At 42.3% G+C, this 21,427-nt stretch overlaps 2 long non-coding RNA genes across 2 annotated transcripts in view; one reads left to right on the top strand and one right to left on the bottom strand.

Moving 5' to 3' along the window:
* Positions 1 to 10,074, top strand: part of LOC147373530 (uncharacterized) — a 57,968-nt gene extending 47,894 nt beyond the window's left edge. Inside the window, exon 3 of the long non-coding RNA XR_015161963.1 lies at positions 9,756 to 10,074. This is a non-coding gene — a long non-coding RNA (uncharacterized LOC147373530). The remainder of the gene's footprint in view (positions 1 to 9,755) is intronic.
* Positions 9,677 to 21,052, bottom strand: LOC147373529 (uncharacterized). The gene is made up of 2 exons (XR_015161964.1): positions 19,194 to 21,052; positions 9,677 to 10,266 (listed from the first exon to the last, which is right to left on the bottom strand). It is a non-coding gene; the product is annotated as an uncharacterized LOC147373529 (long non-coding RNA).
* Positions 21,053 to 21,427: the final 375 nt, after the last annotated feature.

The following is a 21,427-nucleotide window of genomic DNA, read 5'->3' as shown; positions in this document are numbered from 1 at the left end:
ATTTATTTTTAAGATTAAAACAAAAAAGAAAAATAGTTGTAGCTCAGAAAACAATAATTTTCTTTTTTCTTGTACTGAATTCCTAAAAGAAGTGATTGTGAATTTTTCCATGAAAAAATGAAAATATTAATATAGATATATGTGTGTGTGTAGGTCTTCAAGAATTTTATGAAGGTGCAGAAATGTTCTTCCTGTAGCTCTTTCTAATAATATCAATCCTCCATAAATGTTAAAGCTAAAATATGAACATATAACTTAGTAAAAGTGTCTAAGTTGTGGCATTTTAATATCTACAGGAGAAATGTGCAGAAGTACATTTATAAATTACAGAATGGTGCTTGAAACAATGAACCTTAAATTCCTGGCAGTAGAACATGTGGTCATAGTGCCATTAAACTGACCTCTCCCATGACCTTTCCAAAAAGCCAGAGCCCTCCTATTTTGGATGGATGTCATTCATGTACTTTCCTTCATAGTTTTCAGCTACTACCTCTTTGTAATAGGATCATAAAGACAATATTATGTTTTCTGTTACAGTTTCTTCCAATACAGGGAGAATCACAATCCAATATTTATGCTGATTTTAAATATTCTCCCACCTGAGACACATCCAGAGGCAAGTTTTAATTGCTGCCTCTAACAAACTTTACCCACTCTGACTTTCCACAATTCTCTGACAAATTAGCTTGGAAACTCCCACTCTGAAACAATCACTCTTGTTTCTGAGCCTTTCTGACAGACCAGGCTGGCCAATTGTATCATAATGTATTGCAGTAATTAAGCATTTTGACAGGAAAGAGACTTGCTTATGTCTCTAGCCAGTGTGCCCTGCTAGTTTTCACACCCTGAGCTGAAGACTGAAACTGAACAGAGAAGCATGAAAGAAGCAGAGGAATCTGTGGGACAATAAACTATATGTCTCTGCCACATCCCAGAGCCTGAGGCTTCATTGTTGACCCTGCCTGTACTTGTCCTGTGACATCAGCTGTATGGACCAGAAAGCTGTGAGATAGCATTGTTTTACCAGACAGCCATGTTGGAAATACTCCTCCACTTACCATCTCAGTGAACAGTATAACTGTCCATCTGGTCAACCACGCTGGGTACTTAGGCACAGCCTTAAATCACTCCCTTTTCTGAATACAGTCCATCACATATGATCTTATCCTGTCTCAGAAAAACATCCTGACAAAACCTGTTTTTCTTAATCTTTGTGATCACTGTCAACACTTTAGGCCTTCATTTTTCCTGGACTGATAAAATATTTTCTTGATTTGTTTAGATTCTTTTGTCTAACTTGAGTCTAACTCTAACCCAAATTTTAACTGACTACCTGAGTTATTTTTCTAAATCATCTATCTGATGATCCTACTTTTCCCAAAATACCCCCACTGACCCTGTATCACCTGCAAAAATATTTCCCAAAATGAGGGCCAGAGAACTCAGAACAAAATTTTAATAGGTATTAACTGAGGTCAGGATTTTATATAGCCAACTAATTTTGGGAAGCCAAGTTCAAAGATACGTTGACTCTTCCTTACTGTAAAACTTCCCAGAGCCTTAAAAGTCCTGTCGCACACTGTGAAGCTACAAGTTGTGGAAATCTAAGCATATGAACCTTACATAACATGTCAATTCTGGGACTCTGTTTAAAGAATATCTTAAGTGAGTGTGGTTCTATGGAGCACCCTTTAGAAGACACTGACCTAAAGGGTCAACCTTCCTTCCTCGTGTCTTATAAGTTCAGTTCAGTCGCTCAGTCGTATTTGACTCTTTGTGACCCCATGGACTGCAGCACGCCAGGCCTCCCTGTCCATCGCCAACTCCTGGAGTTTACTCAAACTCACGTCCTCTGTCATCCCCTTCTCCCACCTTCGATCTTTCCCAACATCAGGGTCTTTTCCAATAAGTCAGCTCTTCATGTCAGGTGGCGAAAGTATTAGAGTTTTGCTTCAGCTTCAGTCCTTCCAATGAACACTCAGGACTGATTTCCTTTAGGATGGACTGGTTGGATCTCCTTGCTGTCCAAGAGGCTCTCAAGAGTCTTCTCCAACACTACAGTTCAAAAGCATCAATTCTTCACCACTCAGCTTTCTTTACAGTCCAACTCACATCCATACATGACTACCGGAAAAACCAAAGCTTTAACTAGACAGACATTTGTTGGCAAAGAAATGTCTCTGTTTTTTAATAAGCTGTCCAGGTTGGTCATAGCTTTTCTTCCAAGGAGCAAGCGTCTTTTAATTTCATGGCTGCAGTCACAGTGATTTTGGAGCCCAAGAAAATAAAGTCTCTCCCTATTTCCACTGTTTTACCATCTATTTTCCATGAAGTAATGGGACCAGATGCCATGATCTTAGTTTTCTGAATGTTGAGTTTTAAGCCAACTTTTTCACTTCCTCTTTCACTTTCATCAAGAGGCTCCTTAGTTCCTCTTCACTTTCTGCCATAAGGGTGGTGTCATCTGCATATCTGAGGTTATTGATATTTCTCCCAGAAATCTTGATTCTAGCTTGTGTTTCATCCAGCCCAGAATTTCTCATGATGTACTCTGCATAGAAGTTAAATAAGCAGGGTGATAATATACAGCCTTGACATACTTCTTTCCCAATTTGGAACCAGTCTATTATTCCATGTCCAGTTCTAACTGTTGCTTCTTGACCTGCATACAGATTTCTCAGGAGGCAGGTAAGGTGGTCTAGTATTCCCACCTCTTGAAGAATTTTCCAGTTTGTTGTGATCCACAAAGTCAAAGGATTCAGTGTAGTCAATAAAGCAGAAGTAGATTTTTTTCTGGAACTCTCTTGCTCTTTTTGAAGATTGAACGGGTGTTGGCAATTTGATCTCTGGTTCCTCTGTCTTTTCTAAAGCCAGCTTGAACATCTGGAAGTTCACGGTTCACATACTGTTGAAGCCTGGCTTGGAGAATTTTGAGCATTACTAGTGTGTGAGATGACAGCAATTGTGCGGTAGTTTGAGCATTCTTTGGCATAGCCTTTCTTTGAGATTGCAATGAAAACTGACCTTTTCCAGTCCTGTGGCCACTGCTGAATTTTCCAAATTTGCTGACAAATTGAGTGCAGCACTTTCACAGCATCATCTTTCAGGATTTGAAATAGCTCAGCTGGAATTCCATCACCTCCACTAGCTTTGTTCATAGTGATGCTTCCTAAGGCCCACTTGACTTCACATTCCAGGATGTCTGGCTCTAGGTCAGTGATCACACCATCATGATTACCTGGGTCATGAAGATCTTTTTTGTACAGTTCTTCTGTGTATTCTTGCCACCTTTTCTTAATATCTTTTGCTTCTGTTAGGTCCATACCATTTCTGTCCTTTACTGTGCCCATCTTTGCATGAAAAGTTCCCTTGGTATCTCTAATTTTCTTGAAGAGATCTCTAGTCTTTCCCATTCTATTGTTTTCCTCTATTTCTTTGCATTGATCACTGAGGAAGGCTTTCTTATCTCTCCTTGCTATTCTTTGGAACTCTGCATTCAAATGGGTATATCTTTTCTTTTCTCCTTTGCCTTTTGCTTCTCTTCTTTTCTCAGCTGTTTGTAAGGCCTCCTCACACAACCATTTTGCCTTTTTGCATTTCCTTTTCTTGGGGATGGTTTTGATCACTGCCGCCTCTACAATGTCACGAACCTCCGTCCATAGTTCATCAGGCACTCTGTCTATCAGATCTAGTCCATTAAATCTATTTCTCACTTCCACTATATAGTCATAAAGGATTTGATTTAGGTCATACCTGAATGGTCTAGTGATTTTCCCTAGTTTCTTCAATTTAAGTCTGAATTTGGCAATAAAGAGTTCATAATTGGAACCACAGTCAGCTCCTGGTCTTGTTTTTGCTGACTGTATAGAGCTTCTCCATCTTTGGCTGCAAAGAATATAATCAAACTGATTTTGGTATTGACCATTTAGTGATGTCCATGTGTAGAGTCTTCTCTTGTGTTGTTGGAAGAGGGTGTTTGCTATGACCAGTGTGTTCTCTTGGCAAAACTCTATTAGCCTTTGCCCTGTTTCATCCTGTACTCCAAGGCCAAATTTGCCCATTGCTCCAGATATTTCTTGACATCCTACTTTTGCATTCCAGACCCCTATAATGAAAAGGACATCTTTTTCGGGTGTTGGTTCTAGAACGTCTTGCAGCGGTAGCTGTGTGTTGCTGGAGCAACTATGAGGAGATATCCCACATCCAAGGGCAAAGGAGAAGCCCCAGCAAGATGGTAGGAGGGGCAAAATCACATTTAGAATCAAACCCCGTACCCACCAAACACGCTCAGAGGGCTCAAACATACCTTGTGCACACCGGGACCCATAGACCCCACAGAGACTGAGACAGAACTGTGTTTGGGTGTCTCCTGAGGAGGTGCGGGTCAGCAGTGGACTGTGCGGGCTCAGGGGCTCTGGGTGCAGCAGACCTGGGTATGGCAGAAGCCTTCTTGAAGGAGGTCTCCATTAACCCCACCATAGAGCCACCAGAACTTAGACAGGACTGGGAAACAGACTCTGGGGGGAAACAAACAGAACCTTGTGCTCACCAGGACCCAGGAGAAAGGAGCAGTGACCGCACAAGAGACCGACCCAGACTTGCCCGGGAGTGTCCAGGAGTATACGGCAGAGGCATGGGTGGCCGGTGACCTGCTGCAGGGTTGGGGCACTGAGCAGAGCACTTTGTGCCTGGGGCCTTTTGAAGGAGGTCTCCATTATCATTACCTCCACCATAGTTTGGCCTCAGGTCAAATAACAAGAGGGGGGAACACAGACCCACCCTTCAACAGAAAATTGGATTAAAGATTTACTGAGCATGGCCCCACCCATCAGCACAAGACCCAGTTTTCCCCTCAGTCAGTCTATCCCATCAGGAAGCTTCCATCAGCCTCTTGTCCTTCTCTATCAGAGGGCAACAGAATGAAAACCACAGTCACAGAAAACTAACCAATCTGATCACATGGACCACAGCCTTGTCTAACTCAATGGAACTACGAGCCATGCTGTGCAGGGCCACCCAAAATGGACGGGTCATGGTGGAGAGTTCTGACAAAATGTGATCCACTGGAGAAGGGAATGGCAAACCACTTCAGTATTCTTGCCTTGAGAACCACAGGAACAGTATGAAAAGGCAAAAAGGTAAGACATTGAAAGATGAACTCCCCAGGTCAGTAAGTGCTGTTGATAAAAAAAAAGATGTACAACTTGAGAATTGTGAGTTAAGTTTTATTTGGGGCAAAATGAGGACTGCAGCCCGGGAGGCAGCATCTCGGATAGCTCTGAGAGACTGCTCCAAAGTGGCAGTGGGAGGAAGACAGTATACAAGGTTTGGTGAAGGGGGAGTTGCATACCATGAAGCACTCATTTTTCAAAAGACTTTTTGTATGATACCATGAGGATCTGACGACTTCCCTGGTGGCTCAGACGGTAAAGCATCTGTCTACAATGCGGGAGACCCGGGTTCCATCCCTGGGTTGGGAAGATCCCCTGGAGAAGGAAATGGCAATCCACTCCAGGCCTATTGCCTGGAAAATCCCATGGACAGAGGAGCCTGGTAGGCTACAGTCCATGGGGTCGCAAAGAGTCGGACATGACTGAGCGACTTCACTATGAGGATCTGATATCACCATGAAGGGATTTAGTTCGCTAGATATGAGGAGATGCAAGGATTGAGATCATAAAATTTGTTCCTAAAAATGTCCAACTATCTAAAGACCTGTCCCACCAGATTCCCTGGAGCACAGAGCGCCTCACTCCACCCTGAACTCCCTAGGGGTTGTTGAAGGTCAACAGCTACAGCCACATGGGCTTCAGTCTCCGTAGAGGCAGATGGCAAACGCCTTTGTTGTTCAGTCGTTGGCAGTGCTTTTGGTAAGTGCCAATTTGTAGTTGACAGAGCCCAATATGCTACTGGAGATCAGTGGAGAAATAACTCCAGAAAGAATGAAGAGACAGAGCCAAAGCAAAAACAACACCCAGCTGTGGATGTGACTGGTGATAGAAGTAAAGTCCAATGCTATAAAAGGCAATATTACATAGGAACCTGGAGTGTTAGGTCCATGAATCAAGGCAAATTGGAAGTGGTCAAACAGGAGATGGCAAGAGTGAGCACTGGCATTTTAGGAATCAGCAAACTAAAATGGACTGGAATGGGTAAATTTAATTCAGATGACCATTATATCTACTACTATGGGCAGGAATCCCTTAGAAGAAATGGAGTAGCCATCATAGTCAACAAAAGAGTCTGAAAAGCAGCACTTGGATTCAAATCTCAAAAATGACAGAATGATCTCTGTTCATTTCCAAAGCAAACCATTCAATATGACAGTAATCCAAGGCTATGCCCCAACTAATAATGCTGAAAAATGCAAAACAGCAAAATGGCTGTCTGAGGAGGCCTTACAAATAGCTGTGAAAAGAAGAGACATGAAAAGCAAAGGAGAAAAGGAAAGATATATCCATTTGAATCCAGAGTTCCAAAGAATAGTAAGGAGAAATGATGGGCTTTGGTTTGTAATTTCCCTTTAAACAAGAAGAGATGGCTCACATTTTCCATGTATATCTCAATGAATGTACTGTATTACCATTTTAAAAATTTGATGAAATAATAATGGATTGGTCTCCTTTTGTTTTCTGGTCCTTGTTTAATTTGTTTAAGGGTTTTTGTATACAAAAGTTTACATTTTTATGTATATTTTTCTTGTGTAAAAACTGATGTAATATGTGTATAAAACACTGTATGTATTATCTATATATAGTGTGACAAAATGATTTTTCTTACTTTCTTTTGGATGTATTAATAAATCTTGCTGTGAAGTAAAAAAAAAAAAGAATAGTAAGGAGAGATAATAAAGCCTTCCTCAGTGATCAGAGCAAAAAGATAAAGGAAAACAATAGAATGGGAAAGAGTAGGGATCTCTTTGAGGTGGCAAGAATACACAGAAGAACTGTACAAAAAAGATCTTCATGACCCAGATAATCACGATGGTGTGATCACTCACCTAGAGCCAGGCATCCTGGAATGTGAAGTCAAGTGGGCCTTAGGAAGCATCACTATGAACAAAGCTAGTGGAGGTGATGGAATTCCAGCTGAGCTATTTCAAATCCTGAAAGATGATGCTGTGAAAGTGCTGCACTCAATTTGTCAGCAAATTTGGAAAATTCAGCAGTGGCCACAGGACTGGAAAAGGTCAGTTTTCATTGCAATCTCAAAGAAAGGCAATGCCAAAGAATGCTCAAACTACCGCACAATTGCTGTCATCTCACACACTAGTAAAGTAATGCTCAAAATTCTCCAAGCCAGGCTTCAACAGTGTGTGAACCGTGAACTTCCAGATGTTCAAGCTGGATTTAGAAAAGACAGAGGAACCAGAGATCAAATTGCCAACATCTGCTGGATCATGGAAAAAGCAAGAGAGTTCCAGAAAAACATCTATTTCTGCTTTATTGACTATGTCAAAGCCTTTGAATATGTGGATCACAATAAACTGTGGAAAATTCTTCAAGAGATGGGAATACCAGACCACCTAACCTGCCTATTGAGAAACCTGTATGCAGGTCAGGAAGCAACAGAACTGAACATGGAACAACAGACTAGTTCCAAATAGGGAAGGAGTATGTCAAGGCTGTATATTATCACCCTGCTTATTTAACTTATATGCAGAGTATATAATGAGAAATGCTGGGCTGGAAGAAGCACAGGCTGGAAACAAGATTGCTGGGAGAAATATCAATAACCTCAGATATGCAGATAACATCACCCTTATGGCAGAAAATGAAGAAGAACTAAAGAGCCTCTTGATGAAAGTGAAAGAGGAGAGTGAAAAGTTGGCTTAAAGCTCAACATTCAAAAAACTAAGATCATGGCATCCGGTCCCATCACTTTATGGCAAATAGATGGGGAAACAGTGGCTGACTTTATTTTTCTGGCCTCAAAATCACTGCAGATAGTGACTGCAGCCATGAAATTAAAAGACACTTGCTCCTTGCAAGGAAAGTTATGACCAACCTAGACAGCATATTAAAGAGCAGAGACGTTACTTTACCAACAAAGATCTGTCTAGTAAAAGCTATGATTTTTCCAGTAGTCATGTATGCATGTGAGAATTGGACTATGAAGAAGGCTGAGCACTGGAGAATTGATGCTTTTGAACTGTGGTGTTGGAGAAGACTCTTGAGAGTCCCTTTAGATTGCAAGGAAGTCCAACTAGTCCATCCTAAAGAAGATCAGTCCTGAGTGTTCATTGGAAGGACTGATGCTGAAGCTGAAACTCCAATACTTTGGCCACCTGATGCGAACAGCTGACTCATTTGAAAAGACCCTGATGCTGGGCAAGATTGAACCAGGAGGAGAAGGGGACAACAGAGGATTAAATGGTTGGATGGCATCACCGACTCAATGAAGATGAGTTTGAGTAGACTACAGGAGTTGGTGTTTGACAGGGAGGCCTGGCGTACTATGGTCCATGGGGTTGCAAAGAGTCAGACACGACTGAGCGACTGAACTGAACTGAACCGATGGTGACGTGAACTGGGATATAAATCACTAGTGATTGGCTCCCATCCTCTGTCCAGCCCATCTTCAAATATGCTAGTGAGGACCCTTTCTCATAGGTCCCTGTCTTTCAGATGGAGAGGTGATTAGCAAGTGACTGCCTTCTGGTGAGATGGAAACAGTCAACCTTCCGTTTGGAAGCAACATGATGTGTATGTTTGGGAAGTCTTGGAAAATGGAAAACATGGGCTCACCAAACTGCTCTCTGAGGGGAGAGGGCTGCCACAGGGCAGCTGCTAACAGTGTGGACACTGGGTCCCCGAATCATGTCACCAGAAACCAAAGAGCCAAGCCCAGAAAGCCTGCAACGACTGCTGTCCGTCTGAAGCTGTTTCAGCCTTTATTGCAGGCTGTCCGCTCCTCACCTGTCAGGGAAGAAGCTTCTTTTCTCCTCAACTGGACAGTCCTCCTCTCCCCACCGCACTGGACAGTTGCCAGAGTTGGTCATATCTCAGGAAGGCTAATTCAAAGGATCTTAAAATCTATCTTCGACGTTCTGCCTGCAAACAGCTGAGTAAGAGGCCGCTCCACAGCTTATACTTCAGAGGAGGAAAAGCAGGTGTCCACAGCTCTGAGAGTATCAGTCTCCACCCAGAACCTTCATGGCTCTCACTTGTCCAACCAAGATGACTCTTGGCCCGGCAGCAAAGATCTCCACAATCTCTCTAATTTTCAGGCAGCACAGTGGTTACGAGTGACACCAGAGCCTGATCCTCTGATTCGAACCCTGCCCCCCAGCACTCCTTACTGAGCGACCTTAGCCTCTCGGAGGTTTCCACGGTGCCCACGTCGGTAAATGGGAGAGAAAGGTAGTGATGGGCACTGTCCTGCTCTGTGACGGTTTTGAGGACTGAGATAAAACACTCAAGTGCTTAGCACAGAGCTCCTTCATTGCATGGCAAGGATTCAGTGAAGCAAAGGTTGGTGAACTGGCTGGTGGGCCCAAGCCAGCCCACTGCCTGTTTTTGTAAATATTGTTGGGACACACCCCACCCTCACTGACTGTGACTGCATTGGTGGTACACCTTAAGAGTTAAGTAGTTGCGGCAGAGACCACATTGCCCTCACAGCCTAAAAGATTTACCATCTAGCCCTTTACAGAAAAACTGCTGGACTCCTGCAATAAATGCTAAATTATTTTGCTTTATTCCACTCAAACTGCTCATCATTCCTTGAGTGAACCCTGTAATTTCCTCCTCCAGGCTTTGCCCGGGCGTCTCCTTCACCTAGAAAGCCCTTTCCACCCACCTGATACATACAGCACGGAATACAGCGCCTGACTCGAGCCCCGCTCAGCAACTGTTTCTTCCCCATCTTCCCAGCTCTGAAATATGATGTTTCCGAGGTACTCCTGATTCTGTTACCACTGAAAGCAGCAGCTTCTTTGCATCGATTTTTGTAATACTTCATTCAAGCAAACTTCTGACACTTTTTCAGATAGAGCTTTATCTAGCTTTCTGTGTCCCTAGTCCTTTATTTTTTTAATAGAACCTCAATAAATATTTTTTTAACAAATGACAACCACACTACATCGTGCTATGAGTCTCCAGGCTGTTGGACACACATTGCCCCCCACCCATCAAGACCCGGTTCAAGCATCATCTTCTACAGGAGGCCATCCCTGAGCACACAGATTGGAGAGGTGTGTAGACTCAGTCTCGCACCGCAGAGACCCAGTCTGATCAGGAATATACTTGCAGTCCAGAGCAGACACTGTGGAAACGGAGCAGATATCACTTTATTAGTCCTCTAGGATATCCACCCCATCCCACCAAAGCTGAATCCACCTCACGTGAACCCCGGACATCACTTAATGTTCCTCCCCCTCCTCTCTCTCTATGTGTTAAATTGTGAAATAACATCATAGACCAATTATACACACATATACGTATAGTGTGTAAGTAATATATAGCTTAACGAGTAAATAGTAACAAAGCAAAAGCAAACAAACCGCTACACAGCTTAGACCACAGAACTTTGTCAGTGACTTTGACACCCTCTGTGAGCCCATCTCTGTCAAACAACCCCCTCTCCAATTTCCACTATGGAGGGCACCATTCTGATTTTCATTTTGGTGGTGGTTACTCGCTAAGTCGTGTCCAACACTTGCGACCCCATGGACTGTAGCCCACCAGGCTCCTCTGTCCAGGGGATTCTCCAGGCAAGAATATCAGAGTGGGTTGCCATTTCCTTCCCCAGGATTTTCATATTACTTAGTTTCCAACTTTCCTTTCAGTTCTACCCCATGCATGCATAGCTCCAAACAGTGTATTATTGACTGTTGCCTGTCCTTCAACTTATAATGAGATTTTGCTGGATGCATTCTTCTGTGACTTGCTTGTTTCTTTTCGCTTTGTTTTTTGCATTTGCTAATATTGATACCTGAAACTATCTTCATTTTCCTTGCTATGTAGTGCTCCGCTGTATGAGCATATTAAAATTGATATATCCAATCTCCTGTTGAAGGATATTCTGGCTGTTTCAAATTTTTACTATTATAAATAATGATACTAAACATACTCCTACACATTATATCCCCTGATGTATAATCGCTGAGTTGCAGGAGTCACTAGTTCATGCTGACTCATTTTCTGATGTGACTGTGCCAATATACACTCCTAAATGCCTTGTAGGAGAGTTCCTGTTGCCTCATTGCCTCACCAACGCTTGGTTTTGCTTTATTTTTTTGCCAATGAAATGGGTATAAATTGGTCTCCTGTAATGGCAAGCTGGAATCAAGATTGCCGGGAGAAATATCAATAACCTCAGATATGCAGATCACACCATCCTTATGGCAGAAAGCAAAGAAGAACTAAAGAGCCTCTTGATGAAAGTGAAAGAGGAGAGTGAAAAAGCTGGCTTAAAGCTCAACATTCAGAAAACTAAGATCATGGCATCCAGTCCATCACTTCATGGGAAATAGATGGGGAAACAGTGGAAAGAGTGACAGACTTTATTTTTTGGGCTCCAAAATCACTGTAGATCATGACTGCAGCCATGAAATTAAAAGATGCTTACCCCTTGGAAGAAAAGCTATTACCAACTTAGACACCTTATTAAAAAGCGGCGACATTATTTTGCCAACAAAGGTCTGTCTAGTCAAGGCTATGGTTTTTCCAGTAGTCATGTATGGATGTGAGAGTTGGACTATAAAGAAAGCTGAGCACCAAAGAATTGATGCTTTTGAACTGTGGTGTTGGAGAAGACTCTTGAGAGTCCCTTGGACTGCAAGGAGATCCAACCAGTCCATCCTAAAGGAGATCAGACCTGAGTGTTCACTGAAAGGACTGATGTTGAAGCTGAAACTCCAATACTTTGGCCACGTGATGCAAAGAACTGACTCATTTGAAAAGACCCTCATTCTGGGAAAGATTGAGGGCAGGAAGAGAAGGGGACAACAGAGGATGAGATGGCTGGATGGCATCACTGACTCAATGGAAATGAGTTTGGGTAAACTCCGGGAGTTGGAGATGGACAGGGGAGCCTGGCATACTGCCGTCCATAGCGTCACAAAGAGTCGGACATGACTGAGCGACTGAACTGAACTGAACTGAATGGCTTTAAAATGTAAAATTCCCTGCTTGCTAATGAGGGTGACATTTTTCAGAAGCTTATTAGCCATTTATGTTCTCTCTAATGTGAGATGCTTGTTCATGTCTTTTCCAATCTTTCTTGGGTCTTTCTCTTAATGACTCTTTTCATTGATTTCCTATTACTGCTTTATAGACATAGTTATACTCTGGACACAAAACTTCTGTCTGTTGTATGTGTTGCAAAGAACTTCTCTGGGACTGCCAGAGGGTCCTTACTTGGGGCTGGAATGGAGGGGGACCTGCCCCACGGAGATTCACACCCTTCGAGCCAAAACAGTGACCCCACACAGAGCGTCAGGTTCTCGTGAGCTGAGGATGCACCCATCAGGTTAACAGTCCAAAGAGAGCACAGAAAGGCTAAGACAATTCCACCCATGATGCCAGTCTTCGAGAACTAGAATTTTAGGGGCTTTCTGGCGATCCAGTGGTTAAGACTCCGTTTTTCCAATGCAGGGGGCGCAAGTTCAATCCTTGGTAGAGGAACTAAGATCCCACAAGCTGTGGCCAAGAGATTTAAACAAACAAACAACAACAACAACAACAGAGCTAGAGTTTGAGTGCTGCGAACGGTGGTCAGGATCTGTTAGCGTAACTGGGCGTCCTCGGAGCCACATGCAGGCGTCCAGCGTCCCCCTCTTCAGTCGCACTTCTCAGCATCCCAGGCACGAGGTGTTTCCAAAATCATCCCCTGCTTCCTGCTCTGCTGCAGGGTCCGTTGGTCCGGGGGTGCCAAGGAGCCTGGTGGCCACTTCCGAGCTGGGCAGCATCTGAAAGCTCTCTGCCCAGCAGTAGCCTCTGGCTGACAGTAAACTGCCTCCCCAGCAAGGTCTCAGCTGAGCCCTTCTGTAGAAGACCGGGCCCTTTCAGTGCCCAGCCAGACTAAGAAACAGCTCGGAATCATCCTACTTGTCCTGGAGAAAGCAGGTCAGCCTCGCTCTCTGAACGTGCCCCCCACCCCCAACCCCCGCAGCTCCCCCTAGACTGTCTTCTAATGGGCAGCGCAGCGGGACAGGGCAGGTTTCCTTGTCCCCCTCAAAGAGCCCTCATCAAGACGCAGGAAAAGAGAGACCCTCAATAGCCAAGCGGCATGCAGGAGACAGAGGACCTGCGAATGGCCCTCCTCAAAACAGGCCCCTCCTTGAGAGAAAAAGACATGAAAAGAAACACTCTTAAGTTGTGTCCTTCAAAAGGTGAATATGCACAATGCATAAACTTCCCCCTTGATTTTCGCTCAGTTTTCCAGATCTGAGAAAGTTACCAAAATTGATTGTATTGGCATGTCTGAAAACATGCTTCTTCTCTGATTCAGGTGTTTAAAAAGCCTAAAGGTGAAGAGTTTGTGCCTTTACTACTCCCACAGGGAGGCTCCCTTTCTGGAGAGGGATTTGTTATATGTCTACTAGCACAGACTTCAGTGATCTGAGTTAATCACCACAGCCAACTCCAAGGAAATAAATCTCAGAATGCCACAAAAACATATTGTGGTTAACCTTCCTTTCTTGGGAAAAATAGAAAAAGAGTGTCAGAGTTGACTTCATTGTTTGGAATCATCTAAATAGTGTTTTGGGTCAATGCGTGCTGAGTCGCTTCGGTTGTGGACAGGGTCCTATGTCCATGGGATTCTCCAGGCAAGAATACTGGAGTGCGTTGCCATGCCCTCCTCCCCTCAGGGGATCTTCCTGACCCAGGGATGGAACCCTCATCTCTTAAGTCTCCTGTGTTGGCAGGCATGTTCTTTACCTCTGGCACCACCCGAGAAGCCCAAGCCAATAATATAGCACAAAATGAGGAAGAAGGGGAGACAGTGTCCTTAGTCTAGAAACTAAGGAAGCCCATCCTTCCATAGAGCTGATGAAACAGAACTTCTTGAAGAGATAATATTCCTCCAGTAGCAACAAAAACTAAAGCGCGTAGGAACAAGTAAAGTCTGAGTTCAGGGATTTCCCACGGGTTGCAAAGAGTTAGACACAACTGAGCAACTGAACAGCAACAGCTGGTGGTCCAGTGGTTAACAATCCTCCTGCCAGTGCAGGGGACACAGGTTTGACCCCTGGGGTGGGAACTAAGATCCCACATGCCATGGAGTGACGGAGCCCATCCACCATGACTACAGTGCCCGCACTCTGGAGGCTGTGCACTGTGACTGCCCAGCCCCACGCGTGCAGCCATTGAAGGCCACGCACCTGGAGCCTGTGCTCTGCAACATAAAAAGCCAACACAGGAAGAAGCGCATGTGCCGCAACTAGAGAGCAGGCCCTGCTCACCACAACTAGAGAAAGCCCGTGCAGCAACAAAGACCCAGCACAGCCAACAATAAATGAATGGAAAACATTTAAAGCCTGAGTTAAATGCATGAGAATATATTTGCCCCTTATTTCCTGCTTATCTCTACCAGGGACGTAAAGCAACATGTGTGCTGTGTGTGTGCTCATTTGCTCAGTTGTGTCCAACTCTTTGTGACCCCATGGACTGTAACCCTCTGTCCATGGAACTTTCCAGGCAAGAATACTGGAGGGGGTTGCCATTTCGTCCTCCAGGGGATCTTTCTGACCCAGGGATCAAACCTGAGTCTCTTGGATCTCCTGCATTGGCAAGCAGATTCTTTACCGCTGCGCCACCCGGGAATCCCTAAAGCAATACTGACCTGTTAGAAACCCATCAGAACAGTGAAGCTCCAAAGCAGCCTATGTGAAGCTAGAAAAGGCCGCATAGTTAAGCCTCACTTCTTATCAGAGAGCGCCACAAGGGGAAATGGGTACAAGCCATCTGGAGCCCGAACAAATGAGCGTATAAAAGCTTTTCTGACAGGAGAAGTTGTTAAACACACCATTGCAGGGATTCATAACTCCCAGGAAGAGAAGAGAGAGTGAGAAGAACAGAGGGGAGCCATGCCCTGTGGGTTCTAGACCTTTTGATTCCCGTGTCATAGGATTACCTGAAAACTCATGCAAAGCTCCTGTGGAAACAAAGCTGCAATGTGCTTTTTAGGTGTGTACCTGGCGATATACTCTTAGAAAAATTACTCACATTTTCAATATAATCATGACTATTTATTCTCCACTGTTTTCTTTTAAAACAATCAAAACCAGCTAAATGTACAGGTGTGAAACATTTCTCTGAGCACTGTGCCATTTTGATGGAAGATGACAGATTAAAATTCTTAACAAATACACCCACTGCGGAATGCTGAAGTACACTACCAGGCAGTTTTTTTCAGAGTAATGGATTCAATGTATTCTTGTCACCATAGCAACAAGAGGAATCACTATTATTTTCATCATAGCATTCCCAATTATTTTCTCTCAGTTTAGGCCATAGACAAAACTAGAAAGAATGATGTTGGCCACAAAACACACCGTAAACCCATAATTTCCTCCCAGCAGTAAAGGTTGCTCCCAGGTAGCTAATTTTTTTTTTTTTTGGCCATTATGAATCTCATACTAAGGTCTCTACATCTTTGAAATGAAAAAAAAAGAAAAATTTGCTTAAAAACGTGTCCTGTTATCCCCTTTAAGTTGGGGGAAATAGGAGGAGACATTTTACCACTTATGTAAGCTAAGAAATTTTAGAACTATTTATTTAATTTTCAGTGAGCTTTCTTTTGGGGACTGAAAGTATTGTTGAGTAACTTTAAGTCCAAGGGTTATGGATTCTCAGTGATGAAGCAACATTCTGTTCTCTGCCTTTTAGTTGACAAACGTGGTGTCTTGGGGGTAAAAAAACATGGCAGCAACATATCCCTAAAATCAGAGCATCAGACACTATCTGCACAAGATCCAGGAAGAGGAACAAAATAACCAAGCAACTCTGGGTTTCAGCAAAACACAAAACGTTTGACCCCAGAGAGGAGTGTACTAGCTAAGCACCCAAAGATAAATAGTACTCCTCCTACAGAAATCAAAGTGAAGCTCCAATAATTTGGCCACATGATGCAAAGAGCTGACTCACTGGAAAAGACCCCGATGCTGGGAAAGATTGAGGACAGGAGGAGAAGGGGATGACAGAGGACAAGATGGTTGGATAGTATCACTGACTCAGTGGACATGAATTTGAGCAAACTGTGGGAGATAGTGGAGGACAGAGGAGCGTGGCATACTGCAGTCCATGGGGTTACAGAGCTGGACATGACTTAGTGACTGAACAACAGAAATGAATGAAAATGGGTTTTATGTACATGTGACCAACAAACTCAAGCCTTACAGATTTGTCTATAAAATAATGCCACCGATTTTTTCCTACCCACTGGGTTCCAGGAACCAAGCTGCCTTTAGTCTCTGTCCCCTTCACACTCCTGCCACCTCCCAGATTTCTCAAGGTGCAGCCTGAGCCCAGCTGGGTCTGTTTGACAAGGGCACTAATCCCTTTCATTAGGGCTCCACCCTGGTGACCTCAGTACTTCCCAAAGGCCTCACCTCTTTGTACCAGCATATTGCAGATTAGGCTTCAACATATGAATTTGGGGTGGGGGGTGTATCAATTCAGTCTACAACACCAAGTCAGTGTGAGTGAAATGTCTCATAAAGGCTGCCATATAGACTACACTCACACATTAACACATGTGAAGTAAGGACTGTGTAAGTGTTAGTTGCTGTTACTATAGTCAACATCTAATTCACAGAGGAGAAAACTAGAGGCCAGGGAAGAAAATGCGCCACGTTCACACACTTACTTGAAGATAGAACTGACTCCAGACCTCACATTATTGCACTCTTGTCTTTTGTTTTTAATCTACTTATGTATTCAGCTGCATCAGATCTTAGTTGCAGTTTATGAACTCTTAGTTGCAACATGTGGGATCTAGTTCCCTGACCAGGGATGGAACCCTGGCCCCCTGCGTTGAGAACACAGAGTCTCAGCCACTGGACCACCGGGGAAGTCCGGATCATCTCACTCTTAATCTTTTCCTTCTCATTAATTATAATCGGATTTCTCCTCCTGATTGCCCTTTCCAAGGCTGTTTTCTTCAAGCTTAGGAAACAGTTAAGATTTTGGTGATTCCCAACAGTTGAACAAGTTTCTCTTCTTATGGACTTTGTGATCTAATTTGTTATAGTGTAACAAATAGGAGAGGTCATAATTCCATTCAATTATGCTTTCTATGAAAAAAAAAAAAAATATCCCAAAATTAACAGAAAGAAATTTTGCTTTACCAGTAATAACAACTATTTTAGAGAAAAATGTCAGGAAATATATATACTTAAGTATATTCAGATATCTTCTAAAATACCGTCAACTATTATTAATCACAGATTAATCACAGATTATTATCACTCTGGTTTCCCCTACAGTTTTAAAGCTAAGTTTTTATCTCTTAAATATTGGTGCTTCATGGTTTAAAAATCCAAGCCTTGAAAAGAGTTTCTAGATGGTTTTCTTCAATTATATTTGTAATTATTTTTTATCATGCATGTGTGTGTGCTAAATTATGTTAGTTGTGTCTGACTCTCTGTGACCCTATGGATTATAGCCCACCAGGCTCTTCTGTCTATGGAATTCTCCAGGCAAGAATACTAGAGTGGGTTGCCATGCCCTACTCCAGGGGATCTTCCCAACCCAGGGATCGAACCCGCATCTCTTACACATCTCTTGCATTGACTGGTGGGTTCTTTCCCACTAGCAACACCTGGGAAGCACTATTAAAGTATTTTATCATAAGTATAATATATTGTCATTGTGTATGGGAAGATAGATGGTTTAAATCATTCATTGCTATTGACTTTGACATTCCAATTCAGGGTGTGTACTTAGGTCCTGACTACTTTTTCATTGGCTGAGTTTTTCCGCAGGTGAAGGAAACTGGGTTTCAGCTCCTCAAATCTGGCTTTCTGCTCCATGCAGCTTGGTTTATGCAGAAACAGTCACAATGCACAATGCATGGCAGGACTGCGCTTTCTCATGCAAAGGTATCAAAGCTAACTGTCACAAACCTAAAACCATGATTCGTGCATAAACAGAGAATGAAAACATGCCCCAGAATTCTTCTCTTCTTAAAGAGAGAGCCAGCTGGATGGCAAAGTTGGTTCAAGGAACATTTGAGGAAGTGAGTATTTAGAGGCCTTGAAAAAGAATGTTAGGATAAGAGATCAAGGTTACACAAAACTGGTTAATGTTCTACGAAGCAATAAAGCAATAACCTGTCAGTTATCTCTTCTACTACCCTGAAATTATTCACATGTTTTCCAGACAAATATCTCAAGAGAACATATAATTCTGTAGACTCTGGCCCTTTACTCATGAACAGATAGCAAGACAAACAAGTATATTGCCCTAAATAGTGAAATCATCCTTAAGTAGACTCGTTAAACAATGCTCCTAATGACATTGAAAGAATGCTCTCCTTTTTTTCTCTTATTTCCAAATTAACTAATTAACACAGAACTAATGTTTTAAAAATCTTTTATTAATTTCTTTTCTGAATATATTTAAATATTATAAGATAGCAAACAGACTTTCCGACAATAATCCTCACAGTTTTTCTACAGAGTGAGATCTTGCTGCCTGGGAAAAAAATTTATGGCAGGGTTGCCAGTTTAGCCAAGAAAAATACCAGACATTCAATTAAATTGAATTTTAATTTAATAAAAGTAATCTTAATATAATGTAAGTATCATAAATACATAGACAATAATTTTTAACATAAATAGGTCCCAAATATTGTTCATGACTGTTCCTCTGAGCCCTTCCAGTTCTAATACTCTATGAAAACATCTCCTTAACAACAAATCATGACAACAGACTTTTTTCTAAATGCACTTTGAATTCATTCATATTTTCTGCTTATCATGTTCTAAAATTCAGTGTATTTGAATACCAAACTCCATTTGGTCTGCTCTGAAACGAGCAATTTAAAATGTCACAGAGAATCCTGAAGTTAGATGTTCCAAGACGACAATGAGGTAGCTTTGTAGCCTTAGACACCTGGGGGTTGGCTGTTGGTGAGACAAACATCATCACAAATACTCACTTTGTTCATGACCTTCCTGCGGCAAGGACTTGAAAAACCCCTATTGTCTATGCTGACCTAATTCAAAGTTCTTTGCAGCTTACCTCATGGCACTTGCTGAAAACTGGTCTCCAGCTGCGTTGGGGCTTTCGTTGTTTCACCTCCTAATTCTACATGGTAATGGGGGAAACCCCCTGATCCTTTTTGATGAAATAAATTTTACTTCAATTTTTTTTTCAAGCATAACTGGGAACCTAGTGCATTTTACCCTTTCACTCTTTATTAATTGACCAAAACGACGAGAAGCATTTTTTCCTATACTAAAAAATAGAAATTGAATATGTGTCCCATTCTGCCAAACAAAATGACTCAGAGAACTCAAACAGGGGCTCTGTAACAACCTCGAGAGGGGGGATGGGAAGGGAGATGGGAGGGAGGTTCAAGAGGGAGGGGACATTTATAAACCTATGGCTGATTCATGCTGATTGTTCGGCAGAAACCAACAAAATTCTGTAAAGCAATTATCCTTCCATTTTAAAATAAATAAATTTTTGAAAAATAAAAATATTTAAAAAGCATATCTCAGAAACTAACATCTTTAAGACCAGTGGATCTGTACACTCTCATCCTACCTATAGTAACTTCTTATGTGGCTGTTCAGTTGCTCAGTCGTACCCGACTCTTTTGTGACCCCCAAAGACTGTAGCCCACTCAGCTCCTCTCTCCGTGGGATTTTTCAGGTGTCAATACTAGAGTGGGTTGCTGTTTCCTCCTCCAGGGGATCTTCCTGACCCAGGGATTGAACCCAGGTCTCCTGCATCTTCTGCATTGCAGGCAGATTCTTTACAGCTGAGCCATTAATTTCAGCCAGTGAGAACACATGCTCAGTAGTCAGCAATGGATCCATCTCAGAGGAGCAGAAATATACATATGAGTTGTTCTTCAGGTGAATGACTACAGCTACATCAATAAGCAAAGCTGAGCTAACCCAAGGCCACGCTGTCTCAGATTCTGGGAAAATGCGAATGTTAGAGACTGTTACTCCAGCCATGGGTGGAGTGAGAAATAGTGCATCACAGAGAACTCGGGGTCCTTATCCACTCCCCACATCTGGTGCTGTATCCTGATTAACTCAACCATCAGCGTTTGTCTCTCCTCGGACTCTCACTAAGAGATCTACTAAAGGACGTACTTCGGCAGGGAAAAGGGATTCAAGACAGATGGTCTGAAATACAAGAAGGAATAGAGAACAAAAAAAATAAACCTGCAATTAATGTACAAGAATAGCAACTAAATAATCCTATGTAAATGAGTAATATCAAGGTCCAGTGAAGTTTCAAAAAGAACAGAAATACACGTGGCAGAGCCAAAGTAAAAAGCACAGAAATGCCTCATAATGTGTGAGTCAAGGACATTAACGAATCTAAAACCGTTCTAAAGTTCTCATCATCTCCAAAATCAGGCTAAAATTACAGATTAATGTAGAACTCAAGGACTTCCCTGGTGGTACAGTGGATGAGAATTCACCTGACCCGGGAAGATTCCACATGCCGCAGAACAACTAAATCTGTGTGCCGCAACTACTGAGCCTGCGAGTTACAACTACCGAAACCCTTGAGCCTGGAGCCTGTGCTCCTCAGCAAGAAAAGCCTCCACAATGAGAAGCCCACGCCCCTCAGTGAAGAATAGCTCCTGCTTGCTGCAGCCAGAGAAAGCTGGCATGCAGCAATGAAGACACAGCACAACCAAAAAGTAAAAAGCAAATAAAAAATTTTTAACATTTAGAATTTGATAATAAATATGCAAGTAAAAATTTCTTAGGTAACCAGTAAAAGAAGAGAAACAGGAAGAATAATTTCAAAGCTAGAATTAGGAAATAATTAGATGTTGGAAAATACTATATAATTCTAAAATAAAGGAAGAAAAAGAAAAGAAAAAAAAAGCAGGACAGATGGAAAGTTCAAAATGAAATGACATATTTTAACCTAAATACGTAAGTAGTTTGTTAAATCAAATGGATTAATTTCTCCATATAAAAGAAAAACATTGTCAAACTGGGTTTAAAATTTTAAATTCAACTCTGCTGTTTATAAAAGACTCATCCAATAATAATAGAAAAGTTGGAAGTGAAAAGATTTTTAGAAGTATGCCATGTAAATGCTAGTGAAAAGAAAGATGGTGTCTGTAGAGACACAAAAGGCAAAAAGGCAATACTATAGAAGAAAAGAGCCACAGCACAATAACAAAAGATTCAACTACTAAGAAGGTAAAAGTTTTTTAACTTATATGCATGTAAGATTTAGCCTCAAATATATAAAGCAAATATTGCCAAATTATA

The sequence above is a fragment of the Bos grunniens genome, chromosome 4, assembly GCF_055505025.1.
Source record: "Bos grunniens cultivar Pamir isolate PY7600 chromosome 4, Bosgru_T2T1.0, whole genome shotgun sequence".
In the NCBI taxonomy this organism is placed as follows: Eukaryota; Metazoa; Chordata; class Mammalia; order Artiodactyla; family Bovidae; genus Bos; species Bos grunniens.
Note: the sequence above shows the minus strand (reverse complement) of the source record. Positions and strands in the feature narration are given on the sequence as shown.